Here is a 21,762-nt window from a genome sequence, read left to right as displayed (position 1 = left end):
AGATGGCCCAGGTGACTTGCCGCGGCCGCAGGAGGCGGGGGAAGCGGAGCACTCGATCGCGGGCCGAGGCAAGGAGGGGGCGCGCTGAGGGTAGCGGGACTCACGGATCCTTACAAAGGAGAATTATTTAATCCCAAATCCAATAGTGTCCCCTCTGTCCCCATGTCCTCTGCCATGCCCGGGTAATGTGTCAGGCATTTACAGCTTCTTATGAAGTGTGTTAGGGGAGCCCCTGCTTCAGCCACAAGTGTAAATGGGTGTGAACGGTGCTTGGGGTGTGGACACAGTAATAAATAGGGAGAGAAAGAACCCGAAAGAGCACTCAAGTTCACACTCTGGAGGATTGTGATTGAATTAAAACATAATCTTTATTAATAGCAACGTATATAAAATATGGATGATAGAACAACGTACTGGAGGTAGGTTGATCGTAATAATTGATAGCCATATTATATAAGTGATACTTACCATTCGCCTTGAGAAAGCCTCTCGCGAAACGCGCGCGTCGGCTCCTACCTTCCACGTGCACACGCAGATCAGTTACTGCCTCCGCATGATTTACTGAACCGCGAGTTGATGCGGTAGTCTGCCTGTGCCCAAATATACAGGGTATCAGTGCCCTGACGGTCGCTTTTAGCCTCGTTCTCGAGTGATTACAGGGTTTATGCTCTGAGTTAATAAAGTACTGAATATTGTGCCTGCAGCAACACTGTAGCTGGGCTGCTGTGTTCGGATCCCTTCACAGCAGCAGTGAGGCTCCACCTTCCTGATAGTGCAACAGCCCAGCCTCCTGCTATACGCCTTATCTATATGTCTCCCACATCAGTGTCTCCTACACCGTTATCACACAGACTTGCTCCACGACCTTATGTCAGGGTACCCACCTCTGGCACAGCCACGCAGGTTACTGCAGGTCAACACACTCCTGCAGATCGGCACCCAGAGGGTTGCCTTAGGTCCGTCTGACACTGTGTTTGGGCATATGAATTTGATTGAAAAGCCCAGCTGTTTGCACGTTACCATTACTGATACACATATTATATTTGTTTTATATGTATATCAGTTACCACTGGTCACATATACTATGTCTCACCAGGGTCTATTCAGTCATTACCCCTGTGACCTGTAGGCCCAGTACCTACCAGGGCACACCCAGAGTATTCACTCATTACACAGGTCCACACCAGGATTTCTGTGCTGTTCTGGTACCAGCGCTTTATTAAAATTGTCTGGTATACACTAACTAAGCCTGATCCGGAGCCAATATGGCTATCAATTATTAGGATCAACCTACCCCCAGTACGTTGTTCTATCATCCATATTTTATATACGTTGCTATTAATAAAGATTATGTTTTAATTCAATCACAATCCTCCAGAGTGTGAACTTGAGTGCTATATCGGGTTCTTTCTCTCCCTATTTATTACAGCTTCTTATGAAGCCTGCTTTAACAGATAGAATCATATCTGGCTTTGTATCTGTGAACGGTCATGTGTCAGTATCATGTAAGCACCTTAATGATCCCCCTCCCCCCACCAAGTTACGTAGTTACATAGTTACATAGTAGATGAGGTTGAAAAAAAGACATACGTCCACCAAGTTCAACCTATGCTAAATTTAGATGACAGACATTTTATCGTATATCCGTACTTACAGTATATTGATCCAGAGGAAGTCAAACACAAAACCCAGTGTCATATCACCCAATGATATCTCATGAGGGGGAAATAAATTCCTTCCTGACTCCAAGCCCAAGCCATGGACCCATGCTATTCCATGTTAAACCCATAAGAAAAGGAACACATAGTTATCTTTAACAAAAGGTTAAACACTTGGTTGCTGGACTGCTCCCATTCTTTAACCCTTTCATGACTTTATCATGAACAACAAAAAACAAAAAGCACAAAAAACATACAATACAGACAATGATTCCCTGGCGCACTAACAGATATTAAACCTGACAGAAGAATGCAGTCCCATGAATCAATTGATGATAGAGAATGAGATCCACAGTCCACAATGTCCCGTTCCTTTTAGATTGGAGACTTGTCTGGAAATAAAAACAAAACAACCATTGCGCAGTACCCTATGGTCAGTACTATACACCCCCACCGTTGCTATCTACTTACTTAAAAATAGATAGAAATGGGCCTCAAAAGGTTTCTTTACTCTCCTCACGGTTGGCTCCGACTTATTCCTGCTGCTGGTGACGTGATCCTTACTTCCAGCGTCAGCACCACCATAGACCGAGTGGAAACAGAAATGGGCGCCAATAGTGTGATACCATAAACATTTATTACTAAAATAGCAGGGTTAAAAACATGCACTCACATGCCGTAATGCCCTATGTGTGTCCTACAACGTGCCGCCCGCTTACATGGGAGGATGCCGAGGGATTGCAGGAGGAGTCTGGATTTGGCTTAGATCCCCGCTTCGTGGCCGCGACTCGGAGCGCCTAGTCCCTCCTCCGATGATGTTCCCCGCCAATCAACCTCTTCTCCTCTCAATGGGTATGCATGTAGCAGCACGTCCTGAAAGCTCCACCCTACGCGCGTTTCGCGACTCTGACGCCACCTCTTCAGGGGACCACGAAGCGGGGACCTACGCCGACTCCAGCCTCCTCCTGCAATCCCTCGGCATCCTCCCATGTAAGCGGGCGGCACGTTGTAGGACACACATAGGGCATTACGGCATGTGAGTGCATGTTTTTAACCCTGCTATTTTAGTAATAAATGTTTATGGTATCACACTATTGGCGCCCATTTCTGTTTCCACTCGGTCTATGGTGGTGCTGACGCTGGAAGTAAGGATCACGTCACCAGCAGCAGGAATAAGTCGGAGCCAACCGTGAGGAGAGTAAAGAAACCTTTTGAGGCCCATTTCTATCTATTTTTAAGTGAGTAGATAGCAACGGTGGGGGTGTATAGTACTGACCATAGGGTACTGCGCAATGGTTGTTTTGTTTTTATTTCCAGACAAGTCTCCAATCTAAAAGGAACGGGACATTGTGGACTGTGGATCTCATTCTTTATCATCAATTGATTCATGGGACTGCATTCTTCTGTCAGGTTTAATATCTGTTAGTGCGCCAGGGAATCATTGTTTGTACTGTATGTTTTTTGTGCTTTTTGTTTTTGTTGTTCATGCTCTGTATACATGCCTTGTGGATAGGTTTGTTTTATTCCTAAGGCAGCCATTCCCCATTCTACCAAAATAGTTTGTGAGGGATCACATATAGGGTTTCCCATATAGGGGATCTCCTTCTGTCTGTAGAGCACCTATTTATTTTAAATTAGTATATAGGTTTAGGGTTTATAGGTTTGAGCGCTGATTACATGTTTTTAGTTTAATTTTTTTCATGACTTTATCATGACAACACTCTTTGAATAAAGTTCTGACATGGCCATCGTCCCCCTGTGGTAAAAACACAGAGTGAAACGATACTTAGAAGAAACCCTTGGAGCCAAATTCAATAAGTGAGCAATAGGGGATACTCTTTAACAGATAATAAAACTTACACTGACTCGTTTGCAATTACTGTAAAACCTGTTTTTATTGGTGTGGAAATGGCCGGAAGTGTGCAGTTCTCACACTCCAACACAGATTATAATTGATCATACTGAGTTCTGCCTCCCACATCCCCCCCGTCCCTTCTTTGTAGATGACATGTCCGGGCCGATAATTGTGGGCATGATGCATGTACAAAGTATTGGGTGGGATCTCACCCCTCTTTGGCTTAGGGAAGGTGTCTCTGTTGCCCCGGCAACTTGACTCGCTATCAACGTTTGCTGCAACTCACCTGCAACACTATATATTTTTTAAACATGCACACCTTATGTATCCTCTTCTGGAAGGTTCCAGAGTGCAACGTGACTTTAACACTGTTGCAAACAGTATGTTACCATATCCTGATATGTGAGGAGAAACACCGCCCGTGTTAGTCCGTATTAACCCTGTAGTGTTTCTATGCACCGGTACGACTAAACTTGAATGATACTGTATTTAGCTTGTAATTAAAGTGACTGCACTGCATCTCACCTCTCAATAAACATTTCTTATTCAACTACAGTGTACCACTGTCTGAGTGTATGGGGTATTGGGACAAACAAAATGGCAGGCCAGGGGTGAGAGGTGTTTATCTGGAAGGTGTGAGGTTGTTTAGAATGTAAATATAATGGTGCTTAGCTTTCTTTTGTTTATTTCCTTTGTTTAAACCAACAACTTACTGCCCCAGTCAGCACTGTTAGACAAACTCACATGCTGTGCCATTAGTTGGTTACACACACTGAAGCTGTCCCGCGCTTCACCAAACAAACACAATACTAAGCCAGGTTCATATTTCTAAGATACGTGACACAGTTAATCGTGTTTTAATGGCCACTAGAGCTGATTTTTTATTTTAGAATAGACATGATGGAGGCTGAAGTTTTGTTGGATGGTGTTCTACTGCATACTCATAAGAAAGTGTAACACATGTTCCCCCCCCTCCACCCGCTGGGAGCTTACACAACTACATGGAGTGTGGTGGTGCGTACCTGCTGGCTCACAGTAGATCTGAGTCTCCCACATGGTGGTAGGGGATGTCAGAACAGGCTTCTGGGGTATAAACTGATTCTTACTCACAGTGACAGTGCCTCCATCTCATGCAGCCCCCAGGGATGAGGGGAGAAATCCCTGCAGGAGAGTTTCTTTACTCTTCTCCCTGATAGATTTCAGTCCCAGGCAAGAAGATATGTTAAAACACTAGAAAACTTTATTCACACTGTAGGTTCCACAGCAAACACAGCAACCAGTAGAGCTTAGGGCCTTCACCCTAAGGAAGTCCCTGACCCATCACTCCTGGCCTAAGGCACCAGAAGCAGTCCTAGCTCTTCCCTTACTCCCTGGAGTAAGAGGAATAGTCTCCCACCCTCCCCTAAGGGAGGGCCCACATATTGGCAGAGCCCTGCACAGCTGGCTTGGGTAGACTGGCCTCTCTCAAAGGTAGAGGCAACTGACTAAATCAGGAAGTGCAGCTCAATAAGTACAGGAAAAGCAGCAACCAGTCATGAGTCCCTGATTGGACACATGGCCTGGTTGCACCGCCTCCCCTGTGACTCACTGAAGCTGCATAGGAGTGGGGGAAACCCATGATTACTCCTGGCAGGCCTACTCTACTAGGGCTTACTGCCAGGAGGAGGGCAGGCTGGTAGCCAGAAAACCAGCCCTGGCTACAAAAGTAAACAATACAACTGTTCAACCAGCTGTGACAGGCATACTGTACATGCGTTCCATACAGTCCTCAAGGGTGTGTCCTAATACGAAACTAAAATAAGTGCAGAGATGGCCGAGGAAGCAGCATCAGCACCTCAGAGATGTTGGCGCTGCACAACCCCCACGCCTTCCCTGGACACAGCTTCACCAGGACGGTCTTTCAGTCGGGGTTGGGGTTTCATGTGGCCCACCAGTGGCTGGTAACTGCCCTTTGCAAGTTTTTTTCCCCAATAACATGACCCATACTGTAATTGTGCTTTAATGTGCACCTCATATTGACTTCCTACAGAGTGCAGCGCGCTTTAATGGAGGTTCCATGGGACGGGCGCCCACTTTCCTCCATTTCCACAATTTGAACGGTGTCCGGCTGGATTACTTTCATGTTTTGCAGCCGATATCTCTCCCTAGTCCCTCGCTGAATCCGACAGCTGTATATACTTACAGTCAGATAGTGTACACTACAAACTACAAGACACCAGTATACACCATAACTATACATTCAGCACGTGTAGTTTCCATACGTATTGTACTATAAGTAACACCGTGACTTACTCCTTTTCCCTACAGGTTACCTGTAAAATAAGCAGGACAGTAGTAGATAATAGAGAGAGAACCCAGTGTAGCACTCAGGTTCACGCTCTGATGATGAATGAATGAATGAGTTAAAACATAATCTTTATTAATAGCAACATATAATAAAATAATGGATGTTAGAACAACGTACTGGAGGTAAGCTGATCCTAAATACTGATAGCCATATTGGCTCCGGATCAAACGTAATAGTGTGTACCAGGTATATCTTAATAAAACACAGGTAACAAAACAACACAGAAATCCTAATGTGGACCTGTGTAATGAGTGTATACTCATGGGTGTGCTCAGATAGGTGCTGAGACTACAGATCACATAACAGCAGTATCTGCATAAACCCTTGTGTGAGGTGGTAAATGTGACCAGTAGCAACTGACAAACATAAAGAGCGAATATACTATGTATATCAGTGGTTGTCCTGGTGCAGTCAGCTTAGCTCCTCTACTGTATATAAATGATGGCATGCCTAGCACAGTGTCAGAGTGACCTAAGGTAACCTTCTTAGTTATGTTCTGCAGGAGTGTGGGGTCCTGCAGTAACCTACGTGGCTGTTGTCAGAGGTAAGTAACACTGACTGTAGGTAGTAGAGTGGGTGGATAGGACCCTAATCAGGGAGATACTGACACTAGGAAATATATATAAAACTCATCATATATCAGAGGACTTCGCTATTGTGATGCACAGAAAGTAAACCTTTGTATTGCTGTGAAGAAATCCATACACAGCAGCGCAGCTTAAGTGTTGCTGCAGGCAACTTGAACTCAGTGCTTCTATCGATTCGGAGAACTCTCCCGGTAAACACTCCCCATAGAGGCTTAAAGTGACCGTCGGCGCACTTTTACCCTGTATAATACTGCACGGGCAGACTACCGCATGAACTCGCGGTTTAAGAACATAATGCGGAGGCAGTCACTGATCTGCGTGTGCACGTGGGAGGTTGGAGCCGACGCGCGCGTTTCGCGAGAGGCTTTCTCAAGGCGAATGGTTTACCAGCAATACAAAGGTTTACTTTCTGTGCATCACAATAGCGAAGTCCTCTGATATATGATGAGTTTTATATATATTTCCTAGTGACAGTATCTCCCTGATTAGGGTCCTATCCACCCACTCTACTACCTACAGTCAGTGTTACTTACCTCTGACAACAGCCACGTAGGTTACTGCAGGACCCCACACTCCTGCAGAACATAACTAAGAAGGTTACCTTAGGTCACTCTGACACTGTGCTAGGCATGCCATCATTTATATACAGTAGAGGAGCTAAGCTGACTGCACCAGGACAACCACTGATATACATAGTATATTTGCTCTTTATGTTTGTCAGTTGCTACTGGTCACATTTACCACCTCACACAAGGGTTTATGCAGATACTGCTGTTATGTGATCTGTAGTCTCAGCACCTATCTGAGCACACCCATCAGTATACACTCATTACACAGGTCCACATTAGGATTTCAGTGTTGTTTTGTTACCTGTGTTTTATTAAGATATACCTGTGTAGCGGTCATGTAAAATGGCTACAGTCATCTCTCCTGCTGACAGTAAGGCCTGATAAGTTGTGGGCATGCCAGCAGTAATTATGGAGGTTTGCCCTCACACCCTGGTGAGGTGCCCTATGTATGGATGGGAGTGGTCACAGGCTCTAACTCCATGGTTAGTGATGTCAGAGGTGTGTCAGCTTCCAGAGTGTACATAAGGCACAGCACTGAGCCAAAGTTGGAGGAGTTGTGTGTGTTGCTGGAGGAGTGATAGTTATGTTATAGTATCTGAATAAGAAGACTGTGTCCAGGGACCTGGCACAGAGTAAAGACATCCCGGCTGGGATATGGAATCCCTATCTAAGGAGAACTACACCTTGTAAAGGGAAGTGCTGTGACAATGGAGGGCTAATACACCCCATTGTGGAGGGCAGCATAGCCCACCTCAAGCAATAAAGATGCTCTTGATTACCAACCCTCTCGTGTGCATGTGTGGAGTAATTGCACAGAGAGGAGCACCACAGAGGAGTTCCTCACCAGGACCCTCCCCAAGTGACCGAAGGGACCCTGATGAGGTGGAGGCGATGCACTGGAAATAGGTAGGACTCAGCACACTACCTCAGCTGCCTGTCTGGACGGGTCCTCCCCATACACCATCATGCGGGAGACTCAGGAGTCGTGTAGCCAACAGGTGCACCACCAGACACTACTACACTGTAATGGGGACTGGTTAGACCACAGGGGCCAATGTGAGATTGGGTGGTTCACAAAAACCGTTACATTTGGAGGCGCTGCTGAGAGCAGATCTGTCAACAGGACAGGCTCTAGCTAGGCACACTGGGAAACAGGGAGAGTATCTGCTGCCACTCTGTGCTGCGTAGGGACGGACCTAGGGGTGGTCAGGGGCTGACAGGGTATTGTCAGTTCGCAGGGACGACCTAGGGGCCTGAAAGGAGTGAGGGGTTTGGAGCCGGGCTATAGCTGACTGAGTCACTATGAGGTAGTGCTAGTTGGTAGGACGCCAGAAGGGATAGCCTGTTAACGTGGTCAGGAATCCTGGAGAGGGTCTGCGCTAGGCTGACTAAGAGAGGTAGACGCCCCAAGTACTGCATGGCAGAGCCAGAGTACTCTAGCCCATTCCAGACACTTACCATAGGGAGCACCGACTGGGAGGAAGGAGTTACAGCAGACACTGAGAGAGTGAGCCTAGCCTGAGGTAGTGCAACATGAGTCCAGCCTAGATCACGTACACATGTGGTGGTGCATCTGAGCAAATCTTTATTGTACTGGTGTGGTGGCTGCCCCGCAGAGCGGAGCCCCATGTACGATAATTGGTACGAGAGCGTGACAACCCAAAGAATGGAGGATCCGCGTGGTGCGGAGAGCCCAAAATGGCGACCAGAGGCTGATGGGGAAGGCACCCGTGGCGTGCGCAACACTGAAGAGCAAACTGTCGCCGAGCTGTGTTTAACTAATCTGCTCTGGAGTGGAGCGAAGGCGGTGGCTGCCCCGTTTTTGTCCTGTCTGGGACACCGAGGTGCCCCCCTTGAGGAGTGTGAGGACATTGTGATAAATGGGGTGGAGCACAGTGAGGATGGATGTCAGCGGACGTGCAACCAAATGAATGCTACCTTATCACGAAAACAAACTGATATTTCGGACTCAAAAGCTACCCAAAATGGCGGCTCCCGCTTGCTAGGGAGACTGCGTGGGCGAGTCGCAGAGAACTTGGCTGATTCAGGACTTGTAAAAAGCTGGCCGGGAATGGCGCGAACAGCAGAGCCCCGCCCTGATGGGGGGCATGGCGCGAAAGCTATGGCTGCGCCTTCATGGACAGTGACTCACTCGGCCCCTGTGCTGAGTCAACCGCTTAGTCTATGGGACCCTCCCCTGATTTCCACCAGGGGGAGTGACTTTCAACTATGGCCTGTGGGAATGCACCCACTGGGCCCAGGGACTGATATCCAGACGGCGCCACTACAAGAAGTAGTTCCGGCCGCGGAGGTAGCGTGCAAAAAGGAGGGATATTTTGCACGCAAGGCGGCTGCCAGGAGAAGGTGGGAACTAGCCGCGGGAAAAGAACCTCACCCTGATGGGGAAACTGTCGCGAAAACGCAGACCGCGCCCACCAGGACTGAGAAAGGTGCGGCCTTAATTAAGGGGCATGCTATTCCCCTGTGGGACCCGCCCATAATTGCAACCCCTGGGGGCGGGTTCCAGCTATGTCAGTGGAGGGAGGAGCCGAAGCAGGAAGTGGCTGGCCCAGCAACTTCTACCTGTCAGTTGCGAGGAACCACTGACCTGGAGAGACCCATACAGAAAGTGGATCCCATTAAAAGAATGGCCTGCTCCTCCACTGTGGGCACTATGGTCTCCACCCAGCCCTACTCGGTACCCGGCGGGCTACTGGTAGTCAGGGTGGCCAACACCGAGACGGTGGTCGGGCTCTGCCTTCAATGCGGGCTGCCCGGAGGCACTGTTAATACAGCGGCACGTTGCCCACAATGCGGGACATTATACTTGTGGCCAATGCCGACGTTCATCCCGATCCAATCTGCTGACCCCCCGGGGGATACGGCTAGGCGCTCCGCCGAGTCCCCTGGTGCACTGTGGATCAGTCGTGCAAGTCCCGGAGAAAGGGGACTGGAGTCGATTAAATCGGCTGGGTCAGCAGCAACCGAGACGGTCGGGTCACCCCCCGACCGAACTGGAAAGAGACTATCGCCCCGATCGGTGACCCCTAAGTCGGGGAAGGGAGACTACTCGGATGAGGATCTCCGCGAGCTAGCGGAGGTGAAATCAAGGCCCAGGAAAGAACCGGGGAGGACGACACCCCGTGGCGTGAGTAGCAGCCTGGAAAGCAGGGTGTCCCCCGCAGATCGGCGAGCCGAGAGACAGAGTCCCTCCGCCCCAGGATATGGCGGCGATGGGCGAAAGACGCCTACACCCCTGCGGAATGGTAAGAGAAGGCCACTTACTTACCTTGCTCCGGTAGACGGTGTAGCGGAAACAAAGCCGTGCCAGGCCCAAGACGCACGTGCGGAGAAGACACCACTTCCGGTGGAGACGACGGCGGAGCTTCCGGATGTCGTCATCGAGGAAGAGATCCCGCATGGGGGTCCGACTCAAGATGGCGGCACTTCCGGTTCCGGAGAGGACATCACTTCCGGTGGCGACGGCGGAACAGACGGGAAGGAAGCAGCGACGCTTCGGCGATCGGGTGAAGGCCCCCGATCACCTCAAGGGCCCAAGAGCTGGATGGGCGAACCGCAGACTGAGGAGGGTGAGCTATCCTCATTGGATCAGTCCATGGACAGCCGGGAACGGGTCGTAGCCCCGTGGCGCCCCCTCGCTTGCCCTTACGCCCAACCCCACGCCCTAGGTAAACTCCCTGCCCCCATCACCTGTTCCACGGGGTCCCCGCCTAGCCTAGAACTTGTGGACGTACCTTTGGGGGGGGAGGAGAGACGGACTGGGGAAAGAGAGCGCAGTTGCGCTACCGAGGGCACTTCTCAGGGTGGGGGAGAATTGAGTAAGGCCGCGGTAGGCCGGTGGTTGCCTCCTGCGACCAACAAACCAGAGGAAAAGGCCCTGGGATCATCACGGTGGTCCGTACCACGGTCGGCACGGACATCGGGGGTATTTTCGTGGGGGGATGCGGATGAGAGTGACTCAGGGGATTCACACCGCTTCAAAGAACACCGTTGGTGGGCCCCACTTTTTGAAGGCTATGTAGCCTGGATGGACCGTACGCGGTTTCTCATCCGTAGGGAGGAGGTAGTAGATTTTTGGTGGGCCGAAGGAGAATTCACCCCTGAGCAAAGAGATAGGGAGTTGCAGGACCGGTGGATTAAGATTGAGCACAGGGAGATAGAGCCCATGGGTCCTGACACACTATCAGACCCTGTGGATCCTGACGAACCCCTGTCATGGGTGCTACCTGGGAGGGCAGGTAGGGCTGATCTGACCAGGATCAGTAGAGCGGAACGGGCAATAATGGCTCGATATAAGTCTTCCCACGGGTTGGAGTACCCTTATGTCCCTGAACCCCTCATGGAGGAGATAGAAGAAAACAGAGAAAGGTGGCTTAGGGAAACCATCGAGATGTATCTGGTCAGTAAGGGAGTGAAGTTACTGGAAGGAGGGCAGAGGACAGAATAGATCACCTGATGCGAGTGTGGAGGAACATACATAAACACAGGGTGACCTATAGGCCCGAGAGGGGACTGCCTAGGCATTATCATGTCACGGTCCTGGACATGGGTGGTAGAGAGGTTAGAAAACCTGACCCGAGTCACTACTATTAGGGGGTACTGAGGCATTACGCGGGCTCGTGGCTGCTGGTCGGGGCGGGCTTGGCGAGATGTCACTGTAGTCATTTTTCTGTTGTATTGTGCAATCTGTGTGATGTTAACAATTATGTTTTGTGTTACAGTGCTTCCTGGAGGAAGGTATGCAAATTTAGGTCCCAGCGAGGTCGATGGGAATCACCAGGGGGAGAATGTACCGGTCATGTAAAATGGCTACAGTCATCTCTCCTGCTGACAGTAAGGCCTGATAAGTTGTGGGCATGCCAGCAGTAATTATGGAGGTTTGCCCTCACACCCTGGTGAGGTGCCCTATGTATGGATGGGAGTGGTCACAGGCTCTGACTCCATGGTTAGTGATGTCAGAGGTGTGTCAGCTTCCAGAGTGTACATAAGGCACAGCACTGAGCCAAAGTTAGAGGAGTTGTGTGTGTTGCTGGAGGAGGAGTGATAGTTATGTTATAGTAGCTGAATAAGAAGACTGTGTCCAGGGACCTGGCACAGAGTAAAGACATCCCGGCTGGGATAGGGAATCCCTATCTAAGGAGAACTACACCTTGTAAAGGGAAGTGCTGTGACAATGGAGGGCTAATACACCCCATTGTGGAGGGCAGCATAGCCCACCTCAAGCAATAAAGATGCTCTTGATTACCAACCCTCTCGTGTGCATGTGTGGAGTAATTGCACAGAGAGGAGCACCACAGAGGAGTTCCTCGCCAGGACCCTCCCCAAGTGACCGAAGGGACCCTGATGAGGTGGAGGCGCTGCACTGGAAATAGGTAGGACTCAGCACACTACCTCAGCTGCCTGTCTGGACGGGTCCTCCCCATACACCATCATGCGGGAGACTCAGGAGTCCTGTAGCCAACAGGTGCACCACCAGACACTACTACACTGTAATGGGGACTGGTTAGACCACAGGGGCCAATGTGAGATTGGGTGGGTCAGACCGGTTCACAAAAACCGTTACACCTGGTACACACTATTACGTTTGATCCGGAGCCAATACGGCTATCAGTATTTAGGATCAGCTTACCTCCAGAACGTTGTTCTAACATCCATTATTTTATTATATGTTGCTATTAATAAAGATTATGTTTTAACTCATTCATTCATCATCAGAGCGTGAACCTGAGTGCTACACTGGGTTCTCTCTCTATTATCTACTACTGTATCTACACCCAAAGCACCGTTCACCACCCAATTCCACTGTGGCTGCAGCAGGGGCTCCCCTATTGCCTCTAAAGAAGCAGGACAGACAGGTCCAGGAATACGCTTGCCGGGATAGACAGTCACAGTCTTCCTGTTGTTCTATTTGGATGGTGAGTGGGTTGTGGAGGCTGTTGGGGGTAGTGCGAGTGTAAGTGTTTGTGAGTGTTTTGGAGGTAGTGGGGGGTTAGTGGGAGTGGGAGGAGTGGAGGGAGTTGGTGAGTGCCTGGGGTGTTGTTTGTTTATTTTTGTTTAATATTGTGTTAATGATAATTTAAAAAAATAAAATAAAAATCAACATAGATTTATGATGTTTTTTTTTAATCATGTACAGCAGGGATCTCAAACTCAGTCATCATGGGCCACCAACAGGTCAGGTTTTATGGATGTCCCTGCTTCAGCACAGGTGGCTCAATCAGTGACTCAGTTGAAGAGCTACCTGTGTTGAGGAGCTGTGCTGTCTTTGACTGAGCCACTGATTGAGCCACCTGAAGCAGTGATATCCATAAAACCTGACCTGTTGGTGGCCCTTGAGGACTGAGTTTGAGATCCCTGCTGTACATGATAAAAAAAAATCATAAAACGATGTTGATTTTAATTTAGACCCCTGGTGTACAGTATATGAGTGTTCTGAGGGGGTAGGGAGGTGTTGTGTAGGTATGGATTAAAATGAAACATTGATCAGTAATGTTTATCACCTGTACATAACATTTAATAAAGTCTTACACACAGGGGTCAGTCTGGGAACCTGAAAAAGGATTACTATATTACTAAGTATAGAATAAGTATAGATATGGGATAAAATATCTGTTGTCTAAATTTAGCATAGGTTGAACTTGATGGACGGTAGTCTTTTTTCAACCTCATCTACTATGTAACTATATATGTTACATACTGGATGGGGGAGGGGAGCATAACACCGAATAACCAGTATTAACCCAATAGCATTTAACCCTATTCTGCTCCCATGCACAGTTACATATACTCTTGAAAGATAATTACCTGGCAGTTAAAGTAACTGCACTGTACATTAGTATCTCACCTTTGGTATTAAATATTTCTTCAACTGCCACGGTCTGGGTTTTACGGGTATTGGGACATTAAAAAAGGGAAGAGCAGGGGTGAGAAATATTTATTCGGAAGGTGTGAGGCTAATGATTCAAAAGGAAATAAAAAAGCACATATTTTAAATGTACGTTGACGCGCATGCGTACACAACTTCAACCAGCCGTGACACCTATAAATGTGCTCCATGATTTAACATAGTACATAGAGCATGCAAAGAGCACGTCTCCCTGAAACGCAGAGACAGCAAGGTATGCGTTTCACAAGTGCCATTTAAATAAACAATTGTTATGTCCTACAGTACATGCAGTGAATTTTATTGAGCACAAAGGTTGTGTCGGTGTAACAGAATTTTCGTTTCCCTTAAGAAAAGTTGCATGATCTTACATTGAACCCTATAACAGACACATAACATTAAAACAATTTGTGAGTACAAACATATCAATATTAAAGTACCATTTTTTGTTCTGTTAAATACTTGTGTCGTTCAGTAACCTATTCTCAGAGCCATGTGCTGGACATATACTGAAATAGCAATGGAAATAAATAAAACCCACTTAACCTCGGAATGCCATTTTGTTGGCTTCCCGCAGGTAGCTTGTGGTAAACAAAGTCTTCCCGTAGGAGCAATCTCCCACCTTACCCCAGTACCGGGAGCAGTAAGTATGGCTACATCTGTATGTGGTAACTTCATCTTGTGCCAATGTGAACTCCACACATTCAGCTATGTTGTGTGCCTCTGTAATATTGTCATGTTCTAAGCCTGCTGTACTCATGCTTGGCCACCGGGATTGCTGCTGCTCTCTCAATGTCTTGTTCTAGCCTACAGTGCCTATACTTGTCCACCGGGATTGCTGCTGCTAAACTAAGGAACATCCCTACCCTCCTTCTTTACATCCACACCTCCTGGTTCCTATTATAATCGAGGAAGGAACACATAATTTGGTAATGGTCGTCTCAGGGGCGGCAGGGAATTTTTTGGACATAGAATTCGCCATGAACAATTCGGTACCATTTATAGCCAAGGAATCGCCAGAAAGGATGGAAGTCATGGATGGTTCTCCTTTGAGCTCTGGACCTGTTACCCATGAAACAAGTAACTTAACACTAATCATGGAGCCCAATCATCAGGAAAAGATTTCATTTGGTCTCATTCCGTCGCCTTTGTTTCCAGTGATTCTGGGAATTCCATGGCTCATGATCCATAACCCACTAATTGACTGGAAGATCAAGACACCCACGTTTCCCTCGGAGCACTGCCAGCTAGCCTGCCTACCTAAAACTCCTATACCAGAGTGTGTAGGAATACATAAGATTTCCTCGTCCCAAGAAAACATACTGCCGGCTCCATACTCTGAGTTTTTAGATATGTGTGACAAGAAGAACGCGGATACGCTTCCCCCACATCGTTCTTATGACTATCCCATTGAGTTATTACCAGGTGCTGCCATTCCGTTCAGAAGAATCTATTCCCTCTCAGAGCCAGAATTGAAGGTCCTCAATGACTATCTACAGGAGAACCTGTCGAAGGGTTTTATCCGACCCTCTACTTCCCCAGCAGGCGCTCTTCTTCGTGGGAAAGAAAGACGGTTCTCTACGTCCCTGCATTGACTATCGGGAACTAAATAAGAATACTGTAAAAAACAGGTACCCGCTACCTCTGATTCCCGAACTATTGGAAAGAATTCGGTCAGCCAAGATCTTTACCAAATTAGATCTCAGAGGAGCATATAATTTGGTCCGCATTCGACCTGGTGACGAATGGAAGACAGCTTTCCGAACCCGTTATGGGCACTATGAATATCTGGTGATGCCCTTTGGACTCTGTAATGCCCCTGCTACTTTCCAACATTTAATCAATGATGTCCTCCGAGAGTTATTGGACCAATTCGTAGTGGCATACCTGGATGACATCCTAGTATTTTCAGATAACACCATGGATCACCAGAGACATGTCCGAATTGTCCTTTAGCATCTCCGTAAGCACAAATTATACATCAAGTTGGAAAAATGTGAATTCGAAAGGACCAGCATGCAATTTCTCAGTTACATCATCTCTCCAGAGGGTTTGAGTATGGACCCAGGCAAGATTCAAGCCGTGGTAGAATGGCCAATCCTTCGAAGTGAGAAGGACATTCAGAGATTTGTGGGCTTTGCCAATTTCTATAGACGTTTTTTTTTTAATTTCTCTGGCATTATTGCCCCAATCACCCGACTCACACGGAAAGAATTCCCCTTCAAATGGTCTCCTGAAGCGGATGTGGCATTTGAAAAATTGAAGTCACTTTTCACATCTGCCCCTATCCTGATCCATCCAAATCCAGAACTACCATTTATCTTGGAAGTGGATGCATCCGACTCCACTGTTGGTGCCATTCTGTCACAAAAGATTGGACCCAAGATGCTCCTTCATCCATGTGCCTTTTATTCGTACCAAATGTCAACAGCTGAAAGAAATTATGACATTGGAAACAAAGAACTCCTGGCTATAAAAGCTGTATTCTCTGAGTGGAGACATCTACTTGAGGGGGCCAATCACCCGGTTACGGTTTTTACGGATCACAGGAACTTAGAATTCATTTGATCCGCAAAGAGACTGTCTGCGCGAAAAGTCAGGTGGGCTCTCTTCTTCGCAAGATTTCAGTTCCACATCTTATATCGCCCTGTCACCAAGAATGGGAAAGCTGATGCCTTGTCACGGTCATTGCCTAATCATAGTTCAGACAAAGAGCATGAAGAAACTTTTCTTCCAAAAATATTTTTTTTGGGTGTCACATTCTTCCGCCGATCTCCTCACACAAATAAAGGGAGCCTACTCAAATGACTCTTTTCTCCTCCGGAAGCGGAACTATTTCTATGTGATGGTCTGTGGAACTGTAATGACCGTCTGTTCGTCCCTAAGGAAGTAAGATTAGAGGTGCTCCAATTAATGCACGACTCTCGACTCGCTGGTCACCCAGGTGTCCTTAAGACACAGGAACTATTGTCCCGCTCTTTTTGGTGGCCTAAATTAGCACAAGATGTTAAAAACTATGTCCTCTCCTGTGTGACCTGCGCTAGGACCAAGACTCCTCGAACATCACCTGTGGGTTTGCTGCAGCCTCTTCCGGTTCCTACTCGTCCTTGGGGGTCCATATCAATGGATTTTATTGTTGACCTGCCCCGATCAAGTGGACATACCATTCTGGTAGTAGTGGAACGAGTTACAAAAATGGCTCATTTCATTGCAGCTCAGAATCTTCCTTCAGCCGACCAGACAGCCAAATTGATTGTAAAAGAGGTGTTTCGGCTTCACGGGGATCCAGATGAGATCATATCGGATAGAGGGATGCAATTCATTTCAAAATTTTGGAGGACCTTCTGTTCCTCTCTAGATCTATAATCCGGCTATCATCCACAATCCAATGGTCAGATTGAAAGGACAAATCTGGGCCTATTCACTCACCTTGATAAAGGGCCACAAGCCCGAAACGCGTAGGTGTTCTGTTTTTGTCTTTTTGATCCATTAAACTTTTATTGTGGGAACGCACCTCTGTGTTAATTTTTAATATAGTGGAATCCAGTGCTTCGTTTTTTTCTCCCTCTGCTCCTGTTTACTCAATTCAACGGAGGCACGGCACACCCCAGGAACAGTGATAGACCAGGCTCTTCAATTGCGTGAGTAATATTCTCTATTGAGCCTTATTCACTCTCCTTTTCCAAAGTGGCTGCAAGGTTTATGTTTGTTGCCCCATGTTGTTACCATGATGTTGTACTAACGCTGGACACCAGCAGGTGTATACTGTCCTTACCTCAGTGCATGTGGGACTGTTATTTTCCAGTTACACATCTACCAGGTACATGGGTGCAACCTCCCAACCCAGCCTTATTTTTGCCTTCTCTGGAGGGGTAATCCGCTATATATTTACACAAACCACCATTGTCTGCTGAGATTTTTGTTTAGAGCACACTGCAACTTATCCTTTCTATATGGGGGGAGGAAATGGCAGGCACGACGGGGCTGGAAGGGAGTTCCAGGAAAATATATTTCTATTACACTATTGCATGTTTACAAGGTGCTTTATCACAGTGCCTTTAGTTTACAATATGTTTGTTTTTTTACTTCCTATAAAAGTCATACAGTTACTCCGGGTGGATTCCAGCCAGCTTGGAAAGCACCTGGAGAACGAAAAAGCTACCCACGGGGAAGCAGGTTAACGACATCAGACTGTTTCTTGTAGAAACCATTATAAGAAGTACAGTATATGTACTGTAACTGCGCCTCTGTACAGTATATGTAACTGTGCCTCGGTACAGTATATGTACTGTAACTGCGCCTCTGTACAGTATATGTAACTGTGCCTCGGTACAGTATATGTACTGTAACTGCGCCTCTGTACAGTATATGTACTGTAACTGCGCCTCTGTACGGTATATGTACTGTAACTGTGCCTCGGTACAGTATATGTACTGTAACTGCGCCTCTGTACAGTATATGTAACTGTGCCTCGGTACAGTATATATACACCGTGTATGTAGATCACACAAATGTTTTTGTTTTAAAATAAGTCAATATTTACTACTCAAGCTGCTCTAAAACACTTAGCCAGGCACATATTACATCAACAAATTATATATATTTGGGGGGTGTATATGTTTGCAACACAAATGTATGTACAGCAAATCTTTATTTGCTGTATATAGTGTCCACAGCTGTACTTGGAGCTTCACAAGAGAGACAATACAGTACAGGGAATTATACAGTCATACATTAAGTGCAACAAACAAAACCAGACAATACTGTAGGAAAGGAAATTTCTGCCCGAAGAGCTTACAATCAAAGTGGTATGTTGGGAGAGGTACAGACACAGCAGGTGAGGGAATAAGTACTGCAGATGGCAGTGCTTGCCCACCATGGTGGCTAGGAGTCACTGTGGGCGTGTGACAGTAACCATAAGTCTAGAGCTATTGAAGCCCAAATGCAAATATATCAGCTCTTACTGATTTTTTGGCCTAAGTCGATAGACTGAATTGACACATCACTTATTTGCCACTTAAACACCATTTTATTACTGCAGATCCCCCAAATCTCAGTGATTTTGACTTTGCAGGTTGGCATCTATTCAAATAGAGCAGTTTGATAAAGCCTTCTTGATTAAGTTAACAAGTGTTGGCCTTTCATCTTACCTGCTATAATATATGTAAGGCCGTGTAAAAGGAGGCTCAAAAAGATAATGACCTCCTACATCTCACAAGTGTCTGCGCAAGCAGCAGGCGGGACAGAAAAAAAACCCTGTGGTGGAAACCTGTGAGGAGCATTGACTGTGGCACTGTCCTTCCCAGAGTAAAGGATAAAGGAGGGGGATAGTAGCTAAAAATCCCCAAAGTGCATACTGGGCTGCCAAGGTAGGGCTGAACACATGGAAATGCCACGCGACTAGGCATGGAAGCCTGGGAAATGGGGCAGATGTGCGTATGTTAATGAGGAGTACAGTGACTTGAGGACTAGAGTTGGCAAGGTACTAGAGTTGGCAAGGTTGAGGCTTACATGGGGAGAGAGAGACAGAGACAGACAGAGAGAGAGAGAGAGAGAGAGAGAGAGACAGCGAGAAAGACAGAGAGAGAGAGAGGGAGAGAGACAGAGAGACATGGACACTGAGAGAAAGACAGAGAGAGAAACAGGGAGAAAGATAGAGAGGAGAGAGACATAGACACTGAGAGATAGAAAGAATCCTTTATAATTAACCCAAGTAATAAAAATGGTGGGGAATATAAAGTATTTTAATCAATCTGGTACTCCGTTGGTTAGAAATTGTTTTTATTACAGGTCAAGACCCTTCCTGTGTCTGTGCTGACCAACAGAGAGGGCTATATTGTGGGTCTATCACTGATGGCCCACTCTAAGTGAAATGTGTGTAGTTTAGAAGGCTACAGACGATAGCCAGATCCCGGGCTGTCAGCCTCAAAGAAAACTGTAACATTCTTGAATGATCACTTGTGCATCAAACAGAGAGGTGACAAACAGGTCACCACTTAGTTGGAGGACTTTATTAAAAATGAGAATATCATGTGATGACATCTATTCTTAAAGCTGCAGTTCAGACAATATCCTGCATGTGTGGTTTTTTTTTAATAAATCAGTTCTGTAGTAAGAAAAAATACTTTTAGCATTTTCTGTTTTTAAAAAAACAACTTTGAAAGACCAATTTTCTTGTATTCTATTTTAACAGCCATATGCTAAGGCGCTGCCCCTTCATGTCCTGTCACAAGCCCTGGCACACCCCTTTGTCAGCCCTGCCCTCCCTCTAGCACTTGTCAGTGCAGGAGTGCTCATGAATATTCATGAGCTTCCACTGACAGACAAGCAGAATATAAACAGATCCCTTCACTAATTATGTCACCAAATTTCGACCTATCAATACATGGAGAACGAATTGACCTGCAGCTATACAGTTCTTTAGGTAATTAGAGATTGCACACATAAAACTATTGAAGTAAAAAAATAAATAAAAAAAAAATAAAAAAGAAAAAGACTGAACTGCAGCTTTAATACTAACTGGTACATACGGTATTTGGAATTGTTGCACTAAAATAAATCAAAACATGGGTAAGAGGTGCCTAAGACAGATAACGGTTTCTCCTGCGAAAATAGACATTAGACTATCACGTTTTATATGGAGGCGTTTATGTGAAGTACACAGACATAACAGTGAAGATGGCGTCTTTCTATGTATTATAGTAATAAAGTTACAAGGCTCTTTATATATTGAGTCAGATTTTAAACGTCAGAATATATATATTTTTTTTCTTTGTCCTAAATGTCACCCAGTAGCTGATTTACCACAGGGGTGGGACTTATGTGTGTTTCAATGCAAGACGGTCTGGGCATAAACGTTGGCATGTTTGAATAGAAAATCAGAATTCAAAAAGAGGTGTGTTTTGGTATCAGAGCACATTAATTCTCATTTACTCCAGTGACCTCTCTGGGACAGGACCTATGACATACAGTATGTAACGTACTGTATGGACTGTTTGTTTTATCCTTTTATTTTAAGAAACTGTTCTGAATTTATTGAAACTGTATGGTCTTGTAATAATCTTTTTATGTAATCTAAGCACTCTATTATTGTATATTAAAGCCAAACTTTAATAAGTGATGCTTTGGGCTTTGAATGAACCGTTGCACGCTTTGTAGAGAGTAACTTACATTTTCAGACACATTTTGTTACAACACGTGTGTGTGTGTTAAGTGTATAGTTTTTTTTCTATAATAAACATTGACCTGAGACCCTGGAAGGTATATATAATTACATATTTTTGTATATTTCTTGGGTGGTGGAGTCGGATAGATATGAATGCAATTGAGTAAGGGGTTAATATTAACTCATTGAAAGTACCTTGCACAGGAGAAAGGTGAGTTGGCTACAGTAGCCGTGTATATTAACCCTGGTTACATATCTAAGTCACGTGCTCACTAGTGTGCTGTTTGTGACAGATGGTATATTGGGACAGAGTGAGGGGAGATATTGTTCATTTGAGGAAACCTTTGCGAAGGTGAAAAGTGGGACAGCTAGAGAGCTGAGTCGTATGTGACAGTAATTCTCCCCACGACCACTAATGTCATCATGCTAATTTTTCTCTTTGAATATTTTTGCGTAATCCTTCAGCATATAATTTTAATTAAATTAATTTATCCACATATCAAAAAGAGAGAGTTCGTTATCTCCCTATTGCTTTTATACTCCTAAAATCAGTTCAGCCCGGTCGCAACTCCCTGGGAGAGTCAGAAACCTTTATCATCTTAGATTGTGAGCTCTTGGGGCTAGGGCCTCCCTTTGCCTTATGTTGTCATTTACCTGTCACGTTTATCTCTATTTTT

Source organism: Ascaphus truei, chromosome 1, assembly GCF_040206685.1.
Source record: "Ascaphus truei isolate aAscTru1 chromosome 1, aAscTru1.hap1, whole genome shotgun sequence".
In the NCBI taxonomy this organism is placed as follows: Eukaryota; Metazoa; Chordata; class Amphibia; order Anura; family Ascaphidae; genus Ascaphus; species Ascaphus truei.
Note: the sequence above shows the minus strand (reverse complement) of the source record.